Source organism: Aquarana catesbeiana, linkage group LG06 (assembly GCF_042186555.1).
Source record: "Aquarana catesbeiana isolate 2022-GZ linkage group LG06, ASM4218655v1, whole genome shotgun sequence".
In the NCBI taxonomy this organism is placed as follows: Eukaryota; Metazoa; Chordata; class Amphibia; order Anura; family Ranidae; genus Aquarana; species Aquarana catesbeiana.
Genome location: NC_133329.1, coordinates 290171097 through 290195481, shown reverse-complemented (window position 1 = coordinate 290195481; position 24385 = coordinate 290171097). Strand labels below are relative to the sequence as shown.

Genomic DNA, 24385 nt, shown 5'->3' with positions numbered 1-24385 from the left:
TATAGTATGCCTGTAAAGGGGCGCATGTTTCCCGTGTTTAGAACAGTCTGACAGCAAAATGACATTTCAAAGGAAACAAAGTCATTTAAAACTACTCGCGGCTATTAATGCATTGCTAGTCCGACAATACACATAGAAGTTCATTGATAAAAATGGCATGGGAATTCCCCACAAGGGAACCCCGAACCAAAAGTAAAAAAAAAAATTACGTGGGGGCCCCCCTAAATTCCATACCAGACCCTTCAGGTCTGGTATGGATATTAAGGGGAACCCCGCGCCAAAATTTAAAAAAAAACAGCGTGGGGTCCCCCCAAGAATCCATACCAGACCCTTATCCGAGCACGCAACCTGGCAGGCTGCAGGAAAAGAGGGGGGGACGAGAGAGCGCCCCCCCCTCCTGAACTGTACCAGGCCACATGCCCTCAACATTGGGAGGGTGCTTTGGGGTAGCCCCCAAAACACCTTGTCCCCATGTTGATGAGGACAAGGGCCTTATCCCCACAACCCTGGCCGGTGGTTGTGGGGGTCTGCAGGCGGGGGGCTTATCAGAATCTGGAAGCCCCCTTTAACAAGGGGACCCCCAGATCCTGGCCCTCCCCCCTGTGTGAAATGGTAAGGGGGTACAAAAGTACCCCTACCATTTCACTAAAAAACTGTCAAAAATGTTAAAAATGACAAGAGACAGTTTTTGACAATTCCTTTATTTAAATGTTTCTCCTTTCTTCTATCTTCTATCTTCCTTCATCTTCTGGTTCTTCTGGTTCTTCTGGTGCTTCCACCGGTGTTCTCGTCCAGCATCTCCTCCGCGGTGTCTTCTTCCCTTCTTCTCCTCGGGCCGCTCCGCATCCATGGCATGGAGGGAGGCTCCCGCTCTTCTCTTCATCTTCTTCTCTTCTTCATCTTCTTCTCTTCTTCATCTTCTTCTCCGGGCCGCTCCGCATCCATGGCATGGAGGGAGGCTCCCCCTTTGTGACGCTTCTCCTCTTCTGGCGGTTCTTAAATAACGGGGGGGGCCACCCGGTGACCCCGCCCCCCTCTGACGCACGGGACATGACGGGACTTCCCTGTGGCATTCCCCATGATGTCACAGGGAAGTCCGTCGAGTCACTGTGTGTCAGAGGGGGGCGGGGCCACCCGTTATTTAAGAACCGTCAGAAGAGGAGAAGCGTCACACAGCGGGAGCCTCCCTCCATGCCATGGATGCGGAGTGGCCCAGAGAAGAAGATGAAGAAGAGAAGAAGATGAAGAGAAGAGCGGGAGCCTCCCTCCATGCCATGGATGCGGAGCGGCCCGAGGAGAAGAAGGGAAGAAGACACCGCGGAGGAGATACTGGACGAGAACACCGGAGGAAGAACCAGTAGAGCCAGAAGAACCAGAAGAAGAAGAAGATGAAGGAAGATAGAAGAAAGAAGAAAGAGGAAGCATTTAAATAAAGGAATTGTCAAAAACTGTCTCTTGTCATTTTTAACATTTTTGACAGTTTTTTAGTGAAATACCATTTCACACAGGGGGGAGGGCTGGGATCTGGGGGTCCCCTTGTTAAAGGGGGCTTCCAGATTCCAATAAGCCCCCCGCCCGCAGACCTCCACAACCACCGGCCAGGGTTGTGGGGATGAGGCCCTTGTCCTCATCAACATGGGGACAAGGTGTTTTGGGGGGCTACCCCAAAGCACCCTCCCAATGTTGAGGGCATGTGGCCTGGTACGGTTCAGGAGGGGGGGCACTCTCTCGTCCCCCCCTCTTTTCCTGCAGCCTGCCAGGTTGCGTGCTCAGATAAGGGTCTGGTGTGGATTTTTGGGGGGACCCCACGCCGTTTTTTTTTTTTTTAATTTTGGCACGGGGTTCCCCTTAAAATCCATACCAGACCTGAAGGGTCTGGTATGGAATTTAGGGGGACCCCCCACGTCATTTTTTCTTTTGGCCGGGGTTCCCCTTAATATCCATACCAGACCTGAAGGGCCTGGTATGGAATTTAGGGGGACCCCCACGTCATTTTTTTTTTTTTTATTTTGGTTCGGGGTTCCCCTGTGGGGAATTCCCATGCCGTTTTTATCAATGAACTTCTATGTGTATTGTCGGATTGGCAATGCATTAATAGCCGCGAGTAGTTTTAAAAGACTTTTTTTCCTTTGAAATGTAATTTTGCTGTCAGACTGTTCTAAACACGGGAAACATGCGCCCCTTTACAGGCATACTATAGACACCCCCCAGGTATGAAATTTAAAGGGATATTACACTTTTATTGTTTCACTTTAAGCATTATTAAAATCACTGCTCCCGAAAAAACGTCCGTTTTTAAAACTTTTTTTTGCATTGATCCATGTCCCCTGGGGCAGGACCCAGGTCCCCAAACACTTTTTATGACAATAACTTGCATATAAGCCTTTAAAATTAGCACTTTTGATTATTCATGTTCCTGTCCCATAGACTTTAACGGTGTTCGCGTGTTCGAACAAACTTTTTTCCTGTTCGCATGTTCTGGTGCAAACCGAACAGGGGGGTGTTCGGCTCATCCCTAGTTGCCTCATAAAATTATGTGCAGTTTGGCAGGGTAGAGAGTAGAATAGAATATATTGTGACGATGAAGGTGTTTTTTTAACACCGCTGTACTTCAGCTTTCTGCAGGATAATGTTCTGATCTTTATAATTCAGTAGCTTTAGGGAATGGTTGGATATGAGCTCCAGAGGGTAGTGGTCTGGAGGGGACCCTGTGTGCCCACTCCACAGAGAATAATGTAAAGCTGTTCGCCTCAAAGTGTCTTTAAGCCAACCCTCAATAAACTCCACTCATGGTAGGTAAGTTCAGCTGCCTTAGTAGATTGCTGAATAGGGGTCAGTGCATTGTCCACTGTGTTAATTCTATTCTATACTTAATTTACCCTTTCTCTAAAGTTCCTCTTGTTCTATAAGAACATCCTCCCTAATGCTATTCAGACCATGGGTAAGAGACAAGTGAGGCATTACATGTGGGCACAGCTGCCAGGATGTCAGCTAGAGTAGGCTCAGTCACAGGCTCTGCAGCAGAAGCAGGCAAAAGGAGAGGTGCAGGGCTGCTGGTGTTGCTCACTATGCCAGGCTGCTGTTCATATGTGGCCAGCAGTTCAGGCAGATCAGAATAGATGGAGTGGAGTAGCAGGTGTGCGGTGAACGGCTCCTACCATGCTGCTTTATCCCATAGCTTCTCTTTCATTCTACGCTGAGGCAGCACACTGGCGGCATCCTGGAAAGAGCACTCAGTTGCCAGTGTTCCTTTCTGTTTTTTTTTTATGTCATGTTGGGAGGTGGTGAGGGTGGAAAATGTATCCAAAAAGCTCCCTGAAGAGTGGCAGGAGGCAAACCGCTGCACAGGATGTAAGATCACAACCGCTATGGGCCAGATCAAGATGGACATACAAAGATCGAGAGAGAGACCCACTGCAGACATGTCCTCTTACATCCCTGTCCAAGCAGTGTCCAATGTGTATTTCTTAATTGTACATTACAGGACACAATATCAGAGTCTCAGACAATGGGTTGTGGAGCTGCCTTCAGGTTATTGGACACTGGAAAACAAAGCTATAAGGACAATCCTAATTTAACCCCTCCCACTCCCAGCAAGCCTCTGTTTTTTTAGTGTTCTTAGGTGGATGGATGCCCTCCTTTTATTTATTCTTTTTTTTTTTCTTTTTGCAATTCTTCTAGCAAGTTTCTCAACTGTTAGATAGCCGCTGCAGCCCCTTTTTGCAGCTTTCTGGACCGGTTGACTGCACCTTAGGGACTGTACCTGGACCCTGCCAGGTAGAAGACAGTTTATGCTTTCACCTTGCTTCATGCTGTCAAATCTGCCAGCTTTCCCTCAGAGGCAGGCAGATCTCCATTCTGCTCTTGTGCAGCTCCTCTCTCAGAGAGTCATACTCCCTATCCCAGATGAAGAAAGGTTCCAGGCTTTCTAATTAAACCTATTCACCATCCCAAAGGCAAATGTTGACATTTGCCCCTTTCTGGCATTAAAGATCCTCCAGTGGTTCTTTTTCGTTTTGCATAGAATCTATCAGGTCAATCATTGCTTTCCTTCAGCCAGGGAATTTCCAGTGTTTGTGGATATCAAGCATGCCTACTTGCACGTCCCCCCTTTTCCCACAACATCAATTCTATCTGTGTTTTTCGCTGTGGGCATACAACATTACCAGTTTGTTGCCCTTTCCTTTGCCTCCCCATAGCACCTTGGGTTTTTAATAAAGTGGTAGAGTCTGCCCTAGTTTTGTTTTGCTTTCAGGGCATCCCAGCTGTGGGTTACCTTAATGACCTTCTGCTAAAGGAACAGTCAGTCCAGACTGCTCTAGCTGATGTCCAACAGACAGTACAGATCCTGCAGAGATTTGGACACATCCTAAATATCCAAAAATCCAGCATAGATATGATCCTGCCTAGGGTCTTCTTTCCTCCTGAAAAAAACTTGTCTGTTGGCTTCCACGTTTTGACTCTATACTCATGGAGCCTCCCAACCATTTGCTTTTGTGTGAGGGATGAGGCACTAATAGTAGCCAACTGCAAGGCTGTATTGTATGCCTAGTTTCACTCCAGGCTTTTGCAACCTAACATTCTGACAATGTGGGACAAGCAGACTCATTCTTTAGATCACCCCATACACCTGACCAGAAAACCTGCTTTGACCTGGTGGATTTCCAACCCAGCACTGGAACTGGGAAAATTCTTTCTCCCGATGACCTGGAAGGTACTGGAGAGGAGTTCTGCATGTCCTCTTGGTGCAGGGGACTTGATTGTCAGAGGAAGGTTAGCTTCCAATCGGTATCCTGGAAATCAGTTCAGTTTTGTTGTCCCTTCAGTGTTGGTCCTACACAGCTTTAAGGTCACCCGACTAGTATTCAGTCAGATAATGCTATGGCAGTGACAGCAACCATCAGGGAGGCATCAGTAGTCACACAGCTCATTTAAAGCAGATCTGATTCTGGCTTTGGCAGGACTCCATGTTCTGGCTCCGACTACCAAACACATCCCAGCCAAACTGGCAGGCAGACTTCCCCAGTTGTCATTGTCTGGATTCCGGAGAATGGTTTGTTAACCCTGAAGGTGTTTCAAGCGCTCTGTTGCAAGTGGATGTAGATGGATACCATATGTGGCCCTTTTGGCCTTCAGGTTCAACAACAAACCGGACAGGTTTATTACCAGGACTAGGAATCCTTAGGCCTTTTCAGTAGATGCTTTGGTGATTCTATGGGATTAGTTCGACCTGATTTGCACCTTTCTCCCTCTAAAACGCCTTCGGCTACTCTGCAGGATTGACATGGAGATCATTCTGGTGATCCTCCTCATTGCACCAAACTGGCCCTGGGGGATGTGGTATTTGAACATCCTCAGACACCTGGCAGACTCCCTATGGGCCCTCCTGGATCACCCAGATCTTCTGTCACAGGGACCAGTCCACCATCCCAATTCTTAGTCACTGTCTTTAACAGTTTAGCTGTTGAAGACCAGGTCCAAAGGGAGGCGGCATATCATATTTGGTGTTAAAAGCTAGGAAATTGTCTTCTTACAAATTCTACCATCACACCTAGAACCCATACTTTGTGTAGTGTGAAGCTGGGAAATTCCATCCCAGAAGCTACACTCTGAGGAATCCTGTCTCTTATCCAATCTGTTCTGTATCTGTATTTGGCCTTAATTACCACAATCAAGGGTCAAATATCAGCCTGAACTATTATTTTCTAAGACCACTTGCCTATAGTGAAAGCCTTTGTGCAGGGTATCAGTCACATTTTTCCCTTGTACACTCCTCAGTGACATCATGAGATCTCAAGCAGGTTCTGTTGGTCCTTCAAAAACTGCCCTTTGAACCTATTAGGGAACTTCCCCTGTCTACACTCACTCTCAAGATTAACTTCCTCCTTGCCATCACCTCTGTTAGGTGAGTCTGTGTGGTTTGTTCCTGTTCCTAGTGTTACATTGGGAATAAGATTGTCTTTAGGCCTAAGACCTCCTTTCTTCCCAAAGGGGTTTTCCACTTCCACCTTAACCAGGACATTGTTATTCCTTCCCTCTGTCCTGCTTCAAACAGTCTAGGGAGATTTCTCTTAGATACAGATTCTTTTAGACATTCAGATTCACACTTTATCATTCCTGAAGGTCCCAGTAAAGGACATCATGCTTCTCACTGTAGCATTTCTAGGTAGATTAAACAACTCATCGTTTGAGCCTATAGTCTGAGGGATTTGGTTCTACCCTTCCCCGTAAAGTCACAGTTAACCAGATCTGTTTAATGGGCTTTTCAGCACTGGGCATCAGCTCCTCAAATTTGTAGGGTTGCCACCTGCACACACTTAAAAGTTTTACGAAGTGGATGTTCAGACCTCATCCGATGACAGTTTTGGTCATAAGGTACTTTAGGCCACTTCTCATGATCTGTTTGCCATATAGGCCTGTTATCCTTTATTTGCTGTGTTGCCCACCCATTTCTTGGACTCCTATGGCTTCTAATGTATAATTAAGAAAATTGGACTTTTTACATGCCTAAAATCCTACATTACAGGACACAGATCCCTCCCTTCTGTTCTTATAATTCACTCCTTATTGCTTGCTACAAAACTGAGACATGCTGGGAGTGGGACAAACGCCCGAATGCAGCTGCATAACCCACGGATCAGAGGCTAGGACTCTGATTGGGTGTCCTGTACTGTGTTCCAAAAAAAGGATTTTACAGGTAAGTCACATGTACGAGACAGAGGCTCGTACATGTGTCTCCTCAACACCATTTGTCACTCACAAGAGAAGGGGAGGGCCATCTGACTAGGTTTCCTGGTCTGTGCACCAGAGCAGGGATAATTTCTGAAGAACTGGAGCACTTCTAGATGTGAAACTAAGCTCAAATGCTCAATACAGGTAAACTTTATACAATGGTATGATAGGGTTGGTTTATGTTTTTTTAGGTTTACAACCTACAGTGTGTATTTGCCTCAACACAAAGCACCTAGTGCGATTTCTCTTTGCTCTCTCATTCCTTTGCTATCTGCGTGAGTCGCTTCCGGCCGCAAATGCCGACTCCACTTAATCCCGGGAGCTGCCCCCTCTAGCACAAAACAGTTGATTGACGGTCTCAGCTGTGCATGTTTCCCTATAGGACTGTGTAGAGAGGGTGTTTCCATTCCCTCCACTCAGGTCTCTGATTACACTCAGCTCCCTGCTCTATGCTGTGCATTGTGTGACATCAAATACTTGCCTCCTGTTGCAGAGAAAAGCTGTAAATTCTGTACTTTGAATGGCTGTAGAGGAGAGAGGGCTGCAGATAAACAGGTGCAACATATGTAGGGGGATATTCTTCATCTCTGTGTATCACCTGAGGCTAGTCCCTTCAATTGGTATATGTAAGGGTTTACAACCACTTTAGGTGTTAGGGTCCATAGGTGTGCGCAGCCTATTGCATTAGAGTATGCACCCTAAAGCTCAAACATACGTGTGGGTTTACATGTATATGGACCCAGCACATTGATCTCCCTGCCGGCACAGTGAAAGGGAAGTGCCTAAACACTTCTCTTATGGCAGAGCCGGTAAGAGGGAGATCTTTCCCATATTCCTTCCGGCATAGAGAGCAATAATGCTAATGTGCATGGGGTGATTACGGTGTGACCAAACACATTTGGCACACCCTGTGCACATGCCTATGTTAGGGTCCTTTCACGTGGGTTTTCCGACCCCTGAGGTTTTTCAGACAGAATTAATCAAAAGCTCCATGTGGGTTTATGGGGAGGCTGATGTAAAAGGACTTGTGTCTGTTTACACCCGCCTACCTCTGAATCCATCCAGGTCCAGAAGAAAAATCAAACTGTATCTTTTTTCTATTTTTCCGGACCTAAACATGACAGATAGGAGGTAGCTTGTTGTAAACAGACATAGGTCTATTTACATTCAGCCGCCCATGGAGCCATCACGGGTCTGCCTTTGTACATTGTGTAAATGTGGACACAGACACTGAACAGGCACAAATGTCAAAACACTGACGTCTGTCCCATTCAGCTCTGATTCAGCAAGTGCTCTGCTCATGGATCCCCTGCTGAATGGAGCAGAGGGGCTCCATGTTAAAAGGCCCCTAAATAATAAATATTGGGTCTAGGGTAAAGCCAAACTCCAGACATATATAAAAAACACAAATTATCGCAGCTCTGTAAACATTAGTACATCATTAAATGCATTTATTAATGCAAGCAGTGTAATCCCTGTACAGCCAAGCTGGAGTGTAAGGAAGAAGCATCACAAAGAGCCAATTTATTCATGTGTGGGCAAGAAGGATGCTGATAGGAAGAGAATGCAGAGAGATAGATATGATGATCTTGTCACTGTTCTGCTTCTCCTTTCACTGCCCAGTAGGTATGAGTTCGACTCGAGCATGGGCTGTTCGCAAGTTCGCCGAACAGCGAACAATTTGGGGTGTTCGCGGCAAATTCGAGTGCCGCAGAACACCCTTTAATAGTCTATGGGAGAAATCAAAAGTGCTAATTTTAAAGGCTTATATGCATGGTATTGTCATAAAAAGTGTTTGGGGACCTGGGTCCTGCCCCAGGGGACATGTATCAATGCAAAAAAAAGTTTTAAAAATGGCCGTTTTTTTGGGAGCAGTGATTTTAATAATGCTTAAAGTGAAACAATAAAAGTGTAATATCCCTTTTAAATTTCGTAGCTGGGGGGTGTCTATAGTATGCCTGTAAAGGGGCGCATGTTTCCCGTGTTTAGAACAGTCTGACAGCAAAATGACATTTCAAAGGAAAACAAGTCATTTAAAACTACTCGCGGCTATTAATGCATTGCCGGTCCGACAATACACACAGAAGTTCATTGATAAAAATGGCATGGGAATTCCCCACAGGGGAACCCTGAACCAAAATTTAAAAAATAAAATGACGTGGGGGGTCCCCCTAAATTCCATACCAGGCCCTTCAGGTCTGGTATGGATATTAAGGGGAACCCTGGACAAAATTTAAAAAAAAAAATGACGTGGGGGGTCCCCCTAAATTCAATACCAGGCCCTTCAGGTCTGGTATGGATATTAAGGGGAATCCCGCGCCAAAATAAAAAAGAAAAACGGCGTGGGGTCCCCCCAAAAATCCATACCAGACCCTTATCCGAGCATGCAACCTGGCAGGCCGCAGGAAAAGAGGGGGGACGAGAGAGCGCCCCCCCTCCTGAACCGTACCAGGCCACATGCCCTCAACATTGGGAGGGTGCTTTGGGGTAGCCCCCCAAAACACCTTGTCCCCATGTTGATGAGGACAAGGGCCTCATCCCCACAACCCTGGCCGGTGGTTGTGGGGGTCTGCGGGTGGGGGGCTTATCGAAATTCTTTAACAAGGGAACCCCCAGATCCCGGCCCTCCCCCCTGTGTGAAATGGTAAGGGGGTACAAAAGTACCCCTACCATTTCACTAAAAAACTGTCAAAAATGTTAAAAATGACAAGAAACGGTTTTTGACAATTCCTTTATTTAAATGCTTCTTCTTTCTTATTTCTTCCATCAAGAAGAAGAAAGAAGAAGCATTTAAATAAAGGAATTGTCAAAAACTGTCTCTTGTCATTTTTAACATTTTTGACAGTTTTTTAGTGAAATACCATTTCACACAGGGGGGGGCCGGGATCTGGGGGTCCCCTTGTTAAAGGGGGCTTCCAGTTTCCAATAAGCCCCCCGCCCGCAGACCCCTACAACCACCGGCTAGGGTTGTGGGGATGAGGCCCTTGTCCTCATCAACATGGGGACAAGGTGTTTTGGGGGGCTACCCCAAAGCACCCTCCCAATGTTGAGGGCATGTGGCCTGGTACAGTTCAGGAGGGGGGGGCGCTCTCTCGTCCCCCCTCTTCTCCTGCGGCCTGCCAGGTTGCGTGCTCGGATAAGGGTCTGGTATGGATTTTTGGGGGGACCCCATGCCGTTTTTTTTTTTATTTTGGCACGGAGTTCCCCTTAATATCCATACCAGACCTGAAGAGCCTGGTATGGAATTTAGGGGGACCCCCACGTCTTTTTTTTTTTAATTTTGGTTCGGGGGTTCCCCTGTGGGGAATTCCCATGCCGTTTTTATCAATGAACTTCTTTGTGTATTGTCGGACCGGCAATGCATTAATAGCCGCGAGTAGTTTTAAATTACTTTGAAATGTCATTTTGCTGTCAGACTGTTCTAAACACAGGAAACATGCACCCCTTTACAGGCATACTATAGACACCCCCCAGGTACGAAATTTAAAGGAATATTACACTTTTATTGTATCACTTTAAGGATTATTAAAATCACTGCTCCTGAAAAAAACGGCCATTATTAAAACTTTTTTTTGCATTGATCCATGTCCCCTGGGGCAGGACCCAGGTCCCCAAACACTTTTTATGACAATAACTTGCATATAAGCCTTTAAAATTAGCACTTTTGATTATTCATGTTTGTGTCCCGTAGACTTTAACGGTGTTCGCGTGTTCGAACAAATTTTTTGCCTGTTCGCATGTTCTGGTGCGAACCGAACAGGGGGGTGTTCGGCTCATCCCTACTGCCCAGTAACCAGCTAGAGTGAATCCAGGATGAGCTGAGCTCAGAGGAATTGGATTGAATGACGCTGGCCATCAGACTGAGGGTGTATAGTTGCAGAAATAAAAGTAGTGCAAAGAAATCTATGGATTGAAGCTAAAAAAAATTCAGCAAAAGTTGGCTTTGTTTTTCTATTTTGTTATTGGTCTTTTACCTTGCTCTGACCTCTGCTTTAAGTGCTGTGGGGGGGGGGGACAGGCCTAGTATAAGGATAAGTGGTAGAAATACTTGATCTTTTGGGAGCCGATGATAACCATGAAATATACAGATTCATTTTGGGAATATTATTAGGAAGGCTCACATGATTCTAACTATAAAACATTATAAAAGAAAAGATTATCTAAAAAGTGTTTAGTTGTGAGGGCCACAGATGGAAATCCCCAGGGGACATCATTCAGCTTCAGGCCTCTTGTGCAGTAATACAATGAGGACTCATCTCAATAGATATATATATATATGGCATACTTCCATTGCAAAGAGTCAGTCCCCCATTCAAGATATTTCAGTTTTGGATGTATGCCAGTGATTCTTTGCTTTATATATCTGTTGAGGATTCCAGTGGTAAGATCCCCACAACATAGAAATATAAAGATCCCCACACCTCAGCTTCCATCTCTGCAACTGCCAGTAATGTTACTGTAGCGCTATCCCCCAAGGAGATACTTGGTAATTTGGGTTCTCTATTCTGCAGCTCAACTCCAAGAACAACCTCAGCCCCTCTAAACACCTTGTTGAGTGAAAACTACTGCACACACTTCTAGGAACACAAGTGTGGATACCTTTAACTCAGCTGTGAATTAGTATCAGGAAATGACACAAGACCCTTTAGTGGTAAATGAACTCAATGTATTGGTATAAATTAGAGTAAATGGTATAGCCCCTCGGATCACTTTTACATGAAAGCCCATCGCCGGCTGAAAATTTTGATACCAGGCAGATGCAGGCACCATCCTGATATATAACGATTCAACCCGAGGACGTATGGGTATATCTTAGGGGTTTGAAGTGGTTAAAACAAGTGGGTTGGCAAGCCCTAAAATGAAGTTTGGACTGGCATGGTTTCACTTAAAATGCTTGATATTTTCCACATTTTGTCATGTTACAACCCAAAACATAAATGTATTTTATTGGGTATTTTGTGATAGACCAACACAAAGTGGCACATAATTGTGAAGTGGAAGGAAAATGATAAATGGTTTTCAACATTTTTTACAAATAAATATGTGAAAAGTGTGGGGTGCATTTGTATTTAGCCCCCCTGAGTCACTACTTTGTAGAACCACTTTGTGCTGCAATTACAGCTGCAAGTCTTTTTGGGTATGTCTCTACCAGCTTTGCACATCTAGAGAGTGAACTTTTTGCCCATTCTTCTTTGCAAAATATCTCAAGCTCTGTCAGATTGGATTGAGAGCGTCTGTGAACAGCGATTTTCAAGTCTTGCCACAGATTCTCAATTGGATTTAGGTTTGGACTTTGACTGAGCCATTCTAACACATGAATATGCTTTGATCTAAACCCTTCCATTGTAGCTCTGGCTATATGTTTAGGGTCGTTGTCCTGCTGGAAGGTGAACCTCTGCCCCAGTCTCAAGTCTTTTGCAGACTCAAACAGGTTTTCTTCTAAGATTGCCCTGTATTTGGCTCCATCCATCTTCCCGTCAACTCTGACCAGCTTCCCTGTCCCTGATGAAGAAAAGCATCCACACAACATGATGCTGCCACCACCACGGTGGGGATGGTATAATCAGGGTGATGTGCAGTGTTAGTTTTCCGCCACACATAGCGCTTTGCTTTTAGGCCAAAAAGTTAAATTTTTGTCTCCTCTGACCAGAGCACCTTCTTCCACATGTTTGCTGTGTCCCCCACATGGCTTCTCACAAACTGCAAAATGGGACTTATGACTTTCTTTTAACATTGGCTTTCTTCTTGGCACTCTTTCATAAAGGCCAGATTTGTGGAGTGTACGACTAATAGTTGTCCTGTGGACAGATTCTCCCACCTGAGCTGTGGATCTCTGTAGCTCCTCCAGAGTTACCATGGGCCTCTTGGCTACTTCTCTGATTAATGCTCTCCTTACCCAGCCTGTCAGTTTAGGTGGACGTCCATGTCTTGGAAGGTTTGCAGTTGTGCCATACTCTTTCCATTTTCCGATGATGGATTGAACAGTGCTCCATAAGATGTTCAAAGCTTGGGATTTTTTAAAATAACCTAACCCTGCTTTAAACTTCACCACAACTTTATCCCTGACCTTTCTGGTGTGTTCCTTGGCCTTCGTGATACTGTTTGTTCACTAGGTTCTCTAACAAACCTCTGAGGGATTCACAGAACAGCTGTATTTATACTGAGATTTAATTACACAGAGATGGACTCTACTAATTACGTCTGAAGTCTGAAGGCAATTGGTTCCACTAGATTTTATAGTTGGGGGGTATCAGAGTAAAGGGGGCTGAATACAATTGCATGCCACACTTTTCAGATATTTATTTCTAAAAAAAATTAAAAACCATTTATCATATTCCTTCCACTTCACAATTATGTGCCACTTTTGTGTTGGTCTATCACATAAAATCCCAATAAAATATGTTCAAGTTTTTTTGGTTGTAACATGACAAAATGTGTAACATTTCAAGGGGTATGAATACTTTTTCAAGGCACTGTACCACTGAGCTAAATTCCCCATATCACAAATATACAAATATATTTATAAAATACAAACACCTTAATTTATATATACAAAAAGAACACACATTCACGTAGTGAATTAATTAAGACCAGTTAGCATGTTAAATATATAACTAGTCACACTGGCTTATGTTTTACAAATTTGCAATTATTCCACTTCACGAAAAAACAACAACAAAAAAAAAACCACAGAATGCATTTAATAGAATTAATCCACTTCTTCGGGACCAATTGTGAAATGATTACATACAAAAACAACCTTTACCACATGTAACTTAGTGGTCTTTTAGGTCCATATATATTTGGACACAGGCACAATTTTAGTTTTTTTCAGGTATTTACGAAAACATATTCAAGCTATAGTAATATAATGAGCTGAAAGCGCACACACTCAGGTTTAATGTGAGGGTATGCACATTCAAATCGGAGGAGGGGTTAAGGAATTACAGCTCTTAAGAATAGCCCCCCCCTTTTCAAAAGACCAAAAGTAATCGGACAATTGAATCAAAAGCTGTTTCATGGTCAGGTGTGGGCTACTCCTTCGTTATTTCCTCATCAATTAAGCAGGTAAAAGGTCTGGAGTTGATTCCAAGTGTGGTATTTGCATTTGGAATCTATTGCTGTGAACCTACATCATGCGTTCAGAGGAGCTGTCCATGCAAGTTAAACAAGCAATTGTGAGTCTTCATAAACAAATCCTTCAGAGAGATAGTGGCAACATTAGCAGTGGCCAAATCAACAGTTTGGTACATTCTGAGGAAAGAAGAACACACTGGTGAGCTCAACAACATAAAAAGGCCTGGACGTCCACAGAAGACAACAGTGGTGGATGATCCCAGCATCCTCTCTATGGTAAAGAAAAACCCATTCACAACATCCAGACAAGTGGACACTCTCCAGAGGGTGGGCGTATCATTGTCAAAGTCTACAATCAAGAGAAGACTTCACAAGAGCAAATACAGAGGGTTCACCACAAGGTGCAAACCATTCATAAGCCTGAAGAATAGAAAAGCCAGATTATACTTTGCCAAAAAACATCTAAAAAAGCCAGACCAGTTCTGGAAAAGCAATCTTTGGACAGATGAAACTAAGATTAATCTGTACCAGAATGACGGGAAGAAAAAAGTGTAGAGAGGGCTTGGAACAGCTCATGATGCAAAGCACACAACGTCATCTGTAAAACATAGTGGAGGCAGTGTGATGGCATGGGCATGCATGGCTTCCAGTGGCACTGGGTCATTGGTGTTTATTGATGATGTGACAGAAGACAGGAGCAGCCACATGAATTCTGCAGTGTTTAGAGATATACTGTCAGCCCAGATTCAGCCAAATGCAGCAAAGTTGATTGGGCGGTGCTTCACAGTACTGATGGACAATGATCCAAAACACACTGCAAAAGCAACCCAGGAGCTTTTGAAGGAAAAGAAGTGGAATATTCTGCAATGATCAAGTCAGTCACCAAATCACAACCCAATTGAGCATGCATTTCTCTTGCTGAAGGCAAAACTAAAGGCAGAAAGGCCCACAAAGAACAACTGAAGACAGCTGCAGTTAGAGCCTGGCAAAGCATCAGAAAGGAGGAAACCCAGTCTTTGGTAATGTCCATGGGTTCCAGACATCAGGCAGTGTTTGCCAGTAAAGGATTCTCAACAAATAATTAAAAATGAACATTTTATTTATGATTATATTCATTTGTCCAATTACATTTGAGCCCCTGAAAATGGGAGTACTGTGTATTAAAATGGTTGCAGTTCCTAAAATTTATACTTGATATTTATGTTCAACCCCTTGAATTAAAGCTGAAAGTCTGCACTTTAAATTCATTTGGATTGTTTCGTTTTAATTTAATTCTGGTGGCATATAGCATGAAAAGTGTGCCTGTGTCCAAATATATATGGACCTATCTATTTTACTTGCCAAATGATTTGTTTGAAATTTTCTTCAGTCAGTCTTGTGATTGACAAACCTCTACCATACTCTGTGAGGTTGATCAAACTACTAATTTCTGGATCAACTTTGTATCCAGGGTCACCTACGTGCTTGGATAGAGTGCCGATCCATTGTCCAGTGAGCAGGCTGTAAAGGAAATATGTGCGACACTTGCTTGGCTGTCTAGGGAAAAAAAAGCTAACTAAACAGAATTACACATCATTGTGTAGATAAAATCCTAAACATTTATGCATTTAAACTGTGCATTCAACTATATTTGCCTGGAGTTTCACTTTAGTATTAAAGTAGAACGTGTAAATGACCCCTGAAAACGTGAAAGCGTTCCTGTCCGGAATAGGAGTATAGAGACTTGGTTTGTTTACCACCAGGCTAGTCCTCCAAAGGCATCTCTGCTCACACCTGTCCACATATGGAAACTGAAATATGTCCCCACAATATTAAATATCCCACCATTTGCTTTGTGGTTTTAATGGTGAATGTTATGGTGACAGACCCTTGCTCTGTTCCTTCAAACAAATACCAGCTTGTCCTTCATTGGCATTAGTATCTATCATTTCCAAATGTCAGTCATTAATACAACATCATGTTTTTTTAAAAAGTCAATGGAAACACAACAGTTTGAAGTCATGCAACAGAAATAAGGAAAATGCTGATGCATTGCTTGTTAAGTAGGTCAAGTACAGCTGTTATGGAAATACTACTGCTTCTTAGATTTTTCTTTTTATTGTTTCATTACTGTAAAAATTGAACAAGTGACATAGCCTTACACCCTTCAGCAGTGGGTGGGTAATTCAAGATTGGGATTCAATAAATATGCCCCCCCCCCCAAAAAAAAAATACTTTCTGATGTTGATGTTCTTCAAGCATTTCACACCATCCATGCCCCAGGTGGAGATGTCAGAATATTATGAAAATGAGACAAACGTACCAATTGGGGGGATTGTGAGTTGCTGTGAGTGTCCAAAGCAAAATTGTAAAGCAGTTCTTTCGACTCCTTATCCGTTTAACAGAAGTACAGTTTGAAAAAAGACTTGGGTAAAAATAAAAATTTGAAATAAAGCTAAAAGTGATTCACCAGTTTTGACATTGTTTTTTGTAACCGGAGTGACACTAGTGAATTAGTGAATCACATATAGTATGGGAACCGAACCATGGAAAAGCCCCAGAATTCCATTTTAGTAAAGACATATATTTTTCCTCTCTTATTGTCTAATCAGGTCAATAGAGTGAAATTGGTTAAAACCTTTGTCAGGTATTTTCTTTTGGCTGTCACTGTCTGCGTGGGGGTGATTTCCCCCTTCTTTCCAGGTGACCGGTATTAGACACAACTAGAAGTTAAGTTATTTTTTTACTTCCCCCACTAAGGCTACTTTTACATTGAGGCGTTTTTCAGGCGCTAAAGGTCTAAAAATAGCGCCTGTAAAGCACCTGAAAAATGCCTCCCCTGCCCCCCCCCAACCTAGGGCGGTGCGCTTGCAGGACCGAAAAAAGAGTCCTGCAAGCAGCGTCTTTGGGGCCCCTGCTATTGAAATCAATGGGCAGCACTGCCGAAGTGCCTGCAAAGTGATTTGGCAGCGGCGCTTGGCGGGCGGTTTTAACCCTTTCCTCGGCCGCTAGTGGGGTTAAAAGCGCCCCGGTAACGGCTGAAAAGCACACATTGCCTGTAGTTGCCCTGTAAGGTTTCTGTACAGGATAGATTGATAGATTAGATCTGTACCTGCTTAGAGTGTCACACACTTTTGGAGAGAATGTCGTGTTTATATAAAGTTTATACCACAATTAACCATTTTTTGATATCTACAACCTATGGGAGCTTTGGGATACTTCTGCTGCACTTTTAAAGCTAAACTCCAGGCAGACATGAAGCCCCATATTAAAGCAAACCTTCACCCTAAAACTAATGTCCTCTTTCCCTGCCTTTGCCTCCTCCCACTCTTTGTATTGTAAACATACTGTGTATATACAGTGGATATAAAAAGTCTATACACCCCTATTAAAATGTCAGCTTTTTGTGATGTAAAAAAATAAGACCAAGATAAATCATTTCAGAACTTTTCCCACCTTTTAATGTGACCTATAAACTGTACAACTCAATTGAAAAACAAACTGAAATCTTTTAGGGCACTTTCACACTGGGGCGGGGGGGCATCGGCGATAAAAATAGCGTCGCTTTATCGTCGTTTTAGCAGTGCTTTTCGGCCACTAACGGGGAGCTTTTAACCCTTTTTCGGCCGCTAGCGGGGGTTAAAAGCGCCCCCGCTAGTGGCTGGAAAGCGCCGCTAAAATGACGATAATGCGCCGCTATTTTTACCATTGATGCCCCCCTGCTTTGTGGGCACTTGGGCAGCGCTGACCATTTATTTTAATGGAAGGGGCGTTTTTGGAGCGGTGTATTCACCGCTCCCACCCTGCCCCAAAGATGCTGCTTGCAGGACTTCTTTTCCCATCCTGCAAGCGCACCACTCCAGTGTGAAAGCACTTGGGCTTTCACACTGTGTGGGGGGGGGGGGGAGGACAGGAGAGGCGTTTTTCAGGCGCTATTTTTAGCCCTTTAGCACCTGAAAAATGCCTCAGTGTAAAAGTAGCCTTAGGGAAGTAAAGATAAAAAAAATAAAATAATGTAGTTGCATAAGTGTGCACACCCTCTTATAACTGGGGGTGGTAGCTGTGTTCAGAATTAAGCAATCACATAAACTCATGTTAAATAGGAGTCAGTACACACCTGCCATCATTTACAGTGCCTCTGATTAACCCCAAATGAAGTTCAGCTGTTCTAGTAGGTCTTTCCTGACATTTTCTTAGTCGCATCCTACAGCAAAAGCCATGGTCTGCAGAGGGCTTCCAAAGCATCAGAGGGATCTCATTGTTAAAAGGTATCAGTCAGGAGAAGGGTACAAAAGAATTTTCAAGGCATTAGATATACCATGGAACACAGTGAAGACCGTCATCATCAAGTGGAAAAAATATGGCACAACAATAACTTTACCAAGAACTGGACGTCCCTCCAAAATTGATGAAAAGACGAGAAGAAAACTGGTCAGGGAGGCTGCCAAGAGGCCTACAGCAACATTAAAGGAGCTGCAGGAATATCTGGCAAGTACTGGCTGTGTGGTACATTTGACAACAATCCCCTGTATTCTTCATATGTCAGGGCTATGGGGTAGAGTAGCAAGACAGAAGAAGTCTTTTCTTACAAAGAAAAACATACAAGCCCGGATGTTGCAAAAACACATCTGAAGTCTCCCAAAAGCATGTGGGAAAATGTGTTATGGTCTGATGAAACCAAGGTTGAACTTTTTGTCAGAAATTCCAAAAGATATGTTTGGCGCAAAAACAATACTGCACATCACCAAAAAGAACAACATACCCTCAATGAAGCATGGTGGTGGCAGCATCATGCTTTGGGGCTGTTTTTCTTCAGCAGGGGCCTTAATGAAGGTAGAGGGAATTATAAACAGTTCCAAATACCAGTCAATATTGGCACAAAACCTTCAGGCTTCTGCTAGAAAGCTGAACATTAAGAGGAACTTCATCTTTCAGCATGACAACGACCCAAAGCATTCATCCAAATCAACAAAGGTATGGCTTCACTAGAAGAAGATTCAAGTTTTGGAATGGCCCAGCCAGAGCCCAGACCTGAATCCAATTGAAAATCTGTGAGGTGGTCTGAAGAGGGCTGTGCGCAGGAGATGCCCTCACAATCTGACAGATTTGGAGTGTTTTTGCAAAGAAGAGTGGGCAAATATTGCCAAGTCAAGATGTGCCATGCTGATAGACTCAAACCCAAAAAGACTGAGTGCTGTAATCAAATCAAAAGGTGTTTCAACAAAGTAATAGTAGGGTGTGCAAACTTATGCAACCATATTATTTTATTTTTTTAATTTTACTTCCCTCCATCTAAAAGATTTCAGTTTGTTGTTCAACTGCGTTGTATCGTTTATAGGTCACATTAAAGGTGGAAAAAGTTCTGAAATTATTTATTTTTGTCTCATTTTAACAGGGGTGTGTAGACTTTTTATATCCACTGTGTGTATATATGTGAATATATGTGAATATATGTGTGTGTGTGTGATATATTTATTTTTTTGTAAAATTTTATTGTGCTGCAAAGGAGCACTGCCAGAAATGAACTGGATAAACAAAATTACAAATAAATTTAATTACAAATAAAACAGCTCTCTTATATGTAATAATCTTGCACATTTTGCTGTATATACCTGTATTCTGTGTATTTTTCACTTCTGACGTCACCCGCACTTGTGCCTTATTTCCTATTTTTCCTGCAAGCAGAGACCCTGCCAGAAAAATACAGGGTCTATGCCGGGGCTGCGTCATTTCCGAGTGTCGGCGTCAGCCCCGACATCACGCGAGACTTGATTGTACTTCTGCAATGTGAAGAGGATCGTGGACACCTTGGATAGCCCTATTACTGTGCACGCGCGGGATTAGGGAAAATAATAGCTACTGCGGGTGGAAGTAAAATAGAATACAGAACCCGGAAGACCACAGCTCCTATGGCGGCGGCTGATATTGATGATGAGTGTTTAGAATATAAAAGAAAATAAACAATAAGAACGATTTTTGGGCATACTCTTAGTGCCCATTTGATTGAAAATCGATATTTACATTAGAATGTTGTTTAAATAGGGTATCTCTTAGAGAGTTTACTACCACTGTAATGAAATGCCTCCATCAGTAAAACATGTTGTTGCAGTGCATGAACTTTTGAAAGAAGGTTATACTGTGTATTACCTGTAACATCTCAGTAAAATTCTTTTCTGCTCTAATTTGTGTGTAATCTGGATGATGAGTTTTCTGTAAACCCCAGCCCAAAGCTTTCCTCCCCCTTTTTTTACCATTGTCCTGGGTCCAGTGAATTTAGCATCATGCAGGGATTAGTGTGTAGAATAGCCTCCACTCTCTTAATGTATTTAGTTGTTTCCCTCCAGAGGGAAATCTACAGAACCTAATGCATCTGAGCCCCTAGCAAAATGTTCATTGGCATACAGAAGCTCGAAGGAAATGTATTTGTTGTGTGATAAGTGCACATGTATGTATTGTGTATGTTCGTGTGTAGATAGAGCTTTAAACTCAAAATTGAAGCTACTCAATTTCTTTTGCTATCCAGGAGAATAAATCTACACGTATGGGTGGCAATTCATAGTAAATGAACAAATCAAAAATTCACTTGCATTTAATCCAACTAGACAGCAAATCGAAAATAGATTTTAATAAAACAAAGGTAATTTTGACATACATTTGCAAGTACTGTATATATGAAACCACTTTGCCTCTGTAAAGTGTGGCCCTATTTTAATTCATGCGGGCCCCCACATTGGCAGTGGTGAACAAATTACTTGATATAGGGGATATCAAGTGTGACCACTCATATCTCCAAAAGGCTGAATATAAAATGTAGTGAATGTAATGCTACAGAAACTGCAGACATGCAAGGGGAGATGGTTTGAGACAATGGACATGTTACAAGAGATAGTTAGAGACTGTAAACATGTGAAAGGAGATGGTCAGAGACTATGCATGACCAAACATGCTATAGAGCAGGAGTAGGCAACCTTTGAGAGGTGAATATCTACCTAAACAACATGAAGGAGATCAAAGATTGCCATGATTCAGCACCTTTTTTTTTTTTTTTTTAAAGAAATTAACTAGAAAGGTCTAACTAAATAATAAGGAAAACCTAGAAAAAAATAAAACGAATCTCACTGTACAAATATAAACTTAGCTTATCTTAAAAGTGGACAGTCTCAGTCCGTAGAGCAGTGGACAGTTGTCAGTAGGGCAGTGGACGATGTGCAGACAGTGTCAGTAGGGCAGTGGAGGGTGTGTGGACAGTGTCAGTAGGGCAGTGGAGGGTGTGTGGACAGTGTCAGTAGGGCAGTGGAGGGTGTGTGGACAGTGTCAATAGGGCACTGGAGAGTGTGTGGACAGTGTCAGTAGGGCAGTGGAGGGTGTGTGGACAGTGTCAGTAGGGCAGTGGAGGGTGTGTGGACAGTGTCAGTAGGGCATTGGACGGTGCCAGTAAAGCAGTGGATGTGTCAGCAGGACAGTGAACAGTGTCAGTAGAGCAGTGGACATGCCAGTGGGGCAGTTGTCTTTGTCAGTAGGGCAGAGGTTGGTGTCAGTAGGGCAGTGGATGGTGTCAGTAGCTTTATTTACTTTTTTTTTTTTAATTATTTTTTACAATTTTTTTTTTTTAAGCAGCCCAGTTGGGGGGGCGGGGGGGTTGGTGAATCATCAGTGATTTGTGATTTCTCACGTTTGAGCCTCGGTTCACACCAGAGGCAGCACGACTTGCAGGTCGCCTCACCGAGGCGACCTGCACACGACTGCCCGGGCGACTTGCAAAACGACTTCTGTACAGAAGTCTATGCAACTCGCCCCAAGTCGCCCCCAAAGTCGTACAGGAACCTTTTTCTAAGTCGGAGCGACTTGCGTCGCTCCGATTAGAACGGTTCCATTGTACTGAACGGGACGCTACTTGTCAGGCGACCTAGGTCGCCTGACAAGTCGTCCTAGTGTGAACCGAGCTTTAGACAGAGAAAGAAGATTGAGGACTGTATCTTCAATCTCCATCTCTACATCCTCAGCTGCATAGAATGAATGAACAGGAAAAGCTCTGCACAGTTTCCCTGTTCATTCACAGTCTTCCTGTTCATAGTAAACACAGTTTTCTAGGCTACAGTTAGGAACACAATAAGTGATTGGTACTGGTCGCTCACTATGTCCATTCAGAAAAGGAAGGAGTCGGTAAATTACATATTTACCAGCCTCTTCCCCCGCTCTCCATCCTGTAACCAACCCCGCAGCAGGGGGGGGGAGCGGGGAGACGACCAGGGGATCACACAGGAGAGGCCGGGCAGCAGAATGAAGGGGAACCTAGACAGGTGGGGGTGGCATTTACTGGAGCCAATCCCCTGTATTTTCCTCTTGCATCAGTTGAATGCTGGGGGAAGGGAGAAGAGGAGAAGCCAGGGTTCAGCTACTGCAAGAGTAAAATACAGTGGATAACTATAAGTAAATGCAAACATCCCCCCTGTGCTCTAGTCCAGGTCTGGGGGGTCGGCAAGGAAGGGATGCAATTTACCCGTCACCTGTCCATGATCGACGGGTTTCCTACCTCCGCTATAGAGGTTGTTGAAGACTAGGAACAAACTTCAGCAGACGGTCATAGACTGTAGTCAGTTTACGTGAGACTGCTAGAGATCACTGCTATTAAAGGCCCTTCATAAATATATAAAATATCTCCCAAGAATTTTTTTTTAAATAGCTATGACTAGGGCCCTGGCAGGCTGAAATGCATCAGTAGATTGTCCTGTATTTTTAATGCTGACTAAATGAAAGAAAATTCTGTGATATTAGGTGCATTTAAGTGTAACTCCAGCCAAAAAGAATCATTTTTAAGTTTTTTGGATCTGTCCCAGAACTTACATACAAATTCAACTTAAAGAGGAGCTCCAGGAGCTCTGGGCAAAAAAAAATGTAAAAGTCAGCAGCTACAAATACTGTAGCTGCTGTCTTTTATTATAAGGACACTTACCTGTCCAGGGATCCAGCGATGTTGGTACCCCGAGCGAATTCATCGTGTGAAGGCACTGGCATTGCCACTAAGGGAAACCGACAGTGAAGCCTTCAGGCTTCACTGCCGGTTTCCTACTGCGTATGTGCGAATTGCTCTGCACTTTCTGGGACCTGTGTGTGTCCCAGAAGGCATCAGAGGGATGGAAGACCCCATGAGACTCAGCTGATCACAGATCCCATCCCTTTACCATGTGATCAGCTGTCAGCCAATGACAGCTGATCACGTGATGTAAACAGAAGATCGGTAAAAAAAAAAGCCAATCACCGGCTTCTGTCGAAGGGACATCGGTCCTGAACAGTGAGAGCAACCGCCGCCTCATCTGTGCCACCTGCCAGTGCCACCTATCAATGCCCATCAGTGCCTCATCAGTGCCACGTATCAGTGCTGCCTATTAGTGTCACCTACCAGTGCCCATCAGTGCCACCTATCAGTGTCCTTCAGTACTGCCCATCAGTGCCGCCTCATCAGTGCCCACCGTGGCACCAATCAGTGCCCACCAGTGCAGCCTCATCAGCGCACATCAATGAAGGAGAAAAATTACCTGTTTGCAAAATTTTATAACAAACAATAAAACTGTTTTGTTTTTTTTTTTTTAATTTTTGGTCTTTTTTTGTTTGTTAAGCAAAAAATAAAAAACTCAGCAGTGATCAGGCATGTACTGGCCATCGGGACTACCGGGAGATTCCCGGTGGGCCGATGGCTCAGTGGGCCAGTCAGGTGCGGTCCTAGAGCCGCTCCTCTCTGACAGTGAGTGATCGCAATTTCACTCTTGTCAGGAGGAGCAGCTTCCGTCATATGATGAAGCGAGCATTACTGCTCCCTCCAGGATGCAAGGGGAGACCAACGGCAGACTTTCCTTCCTCTCTCCCCTATCACTTGTTATCACATGACTGGAGAGAGGAACGAGAAGCTGCTTTCAAAACTGTGAGTACATGTGGGAGGGGGAGGAGAGGGAGGACACACTGATGTGAAGGGGGCTGCTGATGGGGGCTCTCTGATGTGAAGGGAGCTGCTGGTGGGGACTCTCTGATGGGGACTCTGATGTGAAGTGGGCTGCTGGTGGGGACTCTGATGTGAAGTGGGCTGCTGATTTGGACTCTCTGTGCAGGGAGCTGCTGATTGGGACTCTCTGATGTAAGGGGGACGCTGTTGGGGACCCTATGATGTAAGGGGGACGCTGTTGGGGACCCTATGATGTAAGGGGGACACTGTTGGGGACCCTATGATGTAAGGGGGACGCTGTTGGGGACCCTATGATGTAGGGGGGGCGCTGTTGGGGACCCTATGATGTAAGGGGGGACGCTGTTGGGGACACTCTGATGTAAAGGGGATGCTGTTGGGGACCCTATGATGTAAGGGGGGCGCTGTTGGGGACACTCTGATGTAAGGGGGCGCTGTTGGGGTCACTCTGATGTAAGGGGGGCGCTGTTGGGGACACTCTGATGTAAGGTGGCGCTGTTGGGGACACTCTGATGTAAGGGGGGCGCTGTTGGGCACACTCTGATGTAAGGGGGGCGCTGTTGGGGACACTCTGATGTAAGGAGGGCGCTGTTGGGGACACTCTGATGTAAGGGGGACGCTGTTGGGGACACTCTGATGCAA

At 44.2% G+C, this 24385-nt stretch overlaps 1 protein-coding gene across 3 annotated transcripts in view; it reads left to right on the top strand.

The window, feature by feature from the left end:
* Nucleotides 1–24385, top strand: part of MAP3K13 (mitogen-activated protein kinase kinase kinase 13) — a 223040-nt gene that overhangs the window by 70326 nt on the left and 128329 nt on the right. The gene's annotated exons all lie outside the window — the stretch shown is intronic.